This window comes from Neopelma chrysocephalum, unplaced genomic scaffold (genome assembly GCF_003984885.1).
Source record: "Neopelma chrysocephalum unplaced genomic scaffold, ASM398488v2 Primary Assembly neopelma1_76117, whole genome shotgun sequence".
Lineage (NCBI taxonomy): Eukaryota > Metazoa > Chordata > Aves > Passeriformes > Pipridae > Neopelma > Neopelma chrysocephalum.
In genome coordinates this window covers 1-4,191 of record NW_020909682.1, presented here as the reverse complement: position 1 = coordinate 4,191, position 4,191 = coordinate 1, and the positions used below count along the sequence as shown (strand labels likewise).

The following is a 4,191-nucleotide window of genomic DNA, read 5'->3' as shown; positions in this document are numbered from 1 at the left end:
TGCCCACAATTAACCACAAAATCTGAACTTCCAAAGACACCGTGCAAACGATGCGGCAAAGGCAGACACTGGACTAAAGATTGCAGGTCTCTTACTAACATCTACGGAGAACTGCTGCCCCGAAAAAATCACCCGACTTAAGGAGAAAAGTGACTTTTAATTCAATGCCAGATCTTAAACAGTGCACCTGTGAACTGTCAGAAAACAAGGCAGCAAGCTCCAGGGGTGCTGTGTTAACACAAACACCCCCTCAACTGCGTTCCATCCTGCATAACCCATCCCTTCAGCAACATCTTGTAGTCCACAGAAGACCACTATCACCAAGCTTTTAGACACCATGGAGCAGTGGCATCTTGGGCTGGAAACAATTTTTTAAGGGGGGAGTCACTCAGCAGATGCAGCTGTCCAAACTGATTTGGAAGATGCAGATCTGTCCTCCTCCAAGTCCATTTAAACAAACCCTTTCTTAACTTGCTTTGAAATTTTGCTTTCTCTGTTTGTATTGTTATTAACTATTTCTTGTGTCACAGCATGCTGCAAGAAGGACTATCACAACAGGCATTTTCAATCAAGTAAGAAAGGGTGAGATGTGAAGGAGCAAGATTCAGGATGGGAACAGTTCCAGGCATGGAGAAAAGCATACAGCAATTGGCAGGACTTTATTACATGGACCTTACAGTTATCATATGGACTTTACTGTTATTATGTGGTTTCATTGTATTCACACTACACAGTGTACAACCTGGTCATGCCCAGGCTTGCCATGAGTTTGCCTGCTGCCTGCTCCCTGCTTCCACCACTCCTCCCCCTTTTGTCCGTGTCCCTATCCTGTTTGTTCCCCTGCTTATCTGTCTCATGCTCCGCCCTATGTTCTGGCCCTTTCCCCGCCCGAGCTGAAAAAAGACAGTGTGCACGCGTGAATAGGGCATTCGACTTGCACCCTTCCTCGTGTCCCATCCCCTCTTCGGACCACGGCACTGTCCCTCAGGCTGCACGATCCCCATTCCTCCTGCCTGGGAGCTCCCGGGCCAGGATCTCACCTTGTTGTGGGGCTTCAACTGATCCCTGGTGGAGATGCCCCAGCCACCATCCCCTGCTCACTGCAGGGCCCCACACAGACCCATTCAGGGGGTCTCTGCACCACCAGCCTCCCTCTCCAGGGGCCCTGCATCACCTGTGCAGGTGACCCCAAGCCCCCATCCCTCTGCTCTCAGGTCCCACAGCAAGTCCCCTTTGGGAGGTCACCGTCACTGGGGATTCCTCAGGCACAGCCTGGAGACCTTGGAACCAGGGGCAGGGACAAGCCTGGGACCCTGCTCTGCTGACAACTTGGGGCTCTGCGGGGTTGGGGTTGATCTTTGCAGGACACCAAGTGCCCACCAAGCCCCTCTCTCAGTCCCTTCCCTCCAGTGGACAAAAGAGAGAAGAAGATGGAGAAAGGTTCCTGAGTGCAGTTAAGGGCAGGGAGTTCAGTCACCAATCACCACTGTGGGCAAAACAGACTCCATCCAGGGAAAGTCATTTCATTCCTTCAAAATCAAACCTTTGAGTAAGATAATGGGGCAGAAAACCAAACCTTAAATACCTTCCCTTCACCCCTCCCTTCAACCAGGCTCAACTTCACTCCCCAGTTTTCTGCCCCCTTTCCCCAAGTGGCTCAGGGTGATGGACAAGGTGGCTTGGGGTCAGTTCATCCCACGTTGGTTTTGCTGTACCTTCCTCCTCACACTCTGCCCCTGCTCCAGCCTGGGCTCCATCCCACACACACAGTCTCCAACGGGGGCCTTCCCATGGGCTGCATTTCCATACAAACGCCTCCAGCCTGGCTCCCTCCCACGGGCTCAGTCCTTCAGGAACACGCTGCTCCAACGGGGCTCTCGATGGCCTCCCAAGTTCTGCCAACAAACCTCCTCCAGCAAGGGCTCCTCTCTCCATGGGGCCACAGGGCCTGCCAGGAGCCTGCTCCAGCTCGCCCTCCCCACGGGCTCACAGCCTCTTGGGGCACTCCCTGGCTCTGCTGGCAGCTCCTCCAGGGGCTGCAGCTGCATCTCTGCTCCACCCTGCACCTCCAGGGGCTGCGGGGGCACAGCCTCACCCACCATGCTCTGCTCCACGGGCTGCACAGCACATCCTGACACAGCCCCTGGGCCACCTCCTCCCCTCCCTCTGCACTGCCCTTCATCACCCCACACTTGTTCCTCTCCCATGTTTTCCCTCCTCTCTTCCAGCTCCTCTTCAGCACTAATTCTGCCCTTTCCAGATCAGGCTGGGATCACAGAATCGCTGCATCATCCAGGATTGCCTCTGCTTTGTCCAGCGGCTGATCCAACATGGAGCCAGTGGGAACTTGCTGTGTCAGACACCAGGGAAGCTTCTGGAACCTTTGCACAGAAGCCACACCTGCACAACTCTTGAGACCAAAACCTTGTCAGCTGAACCTGATACACTCAGATACAACCTTAGCAGCAGTAGAGGCAACCAGACCCCAGAGAGCAAACCCAGTGGGCAAGGCTGAGCCTAAACCCAGGCTGTGTGAGCTGGGAGAAAGCTGGAGAGGAATCCAACAAAATGGAAGGAGAAGCCCCTCACGCCCGGCACAAACTCTTCTTTGGACGCTCGTCTTCAACCAGAGCACAAGCCCTGGGACCCCAAAGGGTAAAACTTACTGACACCAGAGCACAGCCAGTGACAAAGGCCAGGCTCAAAGACAGGCTCAGTGAGCTGGCAGTGAGGCTGGAAGGAATGAATGGGATTGAAGGGGCAGCCCCTCACCCCCGGCACAGCTGCACAGTCCAGACCAGCCCGACAGGGCTGAGAGGGAATGGGGCCCCTCTAAACAACTCACCCACAAACCACAGCCCCTGAGGGACACGGGGTGACCTCACTGAGGACACCCCACCTCTCCAGTGCTTTGCTCACATCTGACAAATGCCCTGACCCCCACATTTCATGGAAATCCTCCCAAGAACCAACTCATCAAAGCTGCCACCGAGGTCAGATGGACGCGACCTCAAGGGCAGGACATGGAATCACAGAATTCCACAAAGGAACATCCGCAAAATGACAGAAGAGGAGAGTGGAGCCCACTGACCATCCACTAGTAATTATAGTTTTTGCTCACAGGTCCAGGATATTACAACTGACGGGTTATATGTTATGAAACCTCATGGCGTGAATGCGGAAGAAGGGAATGAAAATCCCAGACCAGCCTGGGCAAAAAGGGATTGAGCCCAATTTGGTGTTTATTTATTGGATTTCTTCAGGAGGTCAAGAAATAAAGTTTAAATGACAAAGAACTTTGTGATGAAAACTTCAGAAATCCAAATGGACCATAGCAATGGAACCTGACCAGCCTGAATTCAGCCTGAACAGCCTCAAGTTTTCCAGGTCCCCTCTCTTGATCTCAATCACGATTCCAGGGGATGAGCTCTCTTTCATCCCTCAAGAAGTGCTCCAAAGCACTATGACCTTTCCCAGTTGATGGAGAGTGGCCTGCCAAGGACATCAAGCTCTCTGCCAGGAATTAGTGGCTTTTGCTCACAGCAACACAATGCTGAGACTGACAGGTTACAAGTTATGGAACCTCATGGCTTGAAAGTGGAAAAAGGGAATGGAAACCCTAGACCAGCCTGGGCAAAAAGGGATCAAGCCCAGTTGGGTGTTTGTTAATTGCATTTCTTAATCAGGTCACAAAATACAGTTTAAATTAAAGAGGACATTCTTTGATAAATGTGAGAAATCCAAATGGAGCACAACGGAAAAAATTCAGCCTGAGCAGTCTCTGCTTTACCAGATCCTCTCTCTTCATCCCATTCAAGAGACAAGGGCAGGAGCTCTCCTTCATCCATCAGGAAGCACTCCCAGAAGAATGACCTTGGCAAGCTGATAGAGAGTGGCCTCCCTGGGACATCACATGGTTCCCTCAGCATTCCTGGGTGCAACACAATGACTGATGGACATCCAGTCACACAGAACAAGAGGATCCACAATCCACAACACATCCACAAACCACAGCACACGAGGGACACAAAATCACCTCACTCATGACATCACACCTCTCCTGGGCTCTGCTTGTTTCTTCAGCCCTCCCTGACACACATCCAACAAGCCAACCCTCCCAAAAACCAACACATCAAAGCAGCCACCAGCTGACAGTGCTGGGCCAAGGCTGTGCCGCCCCTGCGGGAGCAG

At 52.5% G+C, this 4,191-nt stretch overlaps 1 long non-coding RNA gene across 1 annotated transcript; it reads right to left on the bottom strand.

Annotated features, from left to right (window-relative positions):
• Nucleotides 1–183: 183 nt before the first annotated feature.
• LOC113979349 lies at nucleotides 184–4,016 on the bottom strand. The gene is made up of 3 exons (XR_003537842.1): nucleotides 4,006–4,016; nucleotides 2,524–2,528; nucleotides 184–293 (listed from the first exon to the last, which is right to left on the bottom strand). It is a non-coding gene; the product is annotated as an uncharacterized LOC113979349 (long non-coding RNA).
• Nucleotides 4,017–4,191: the final 175 nt, after the last annotated feature.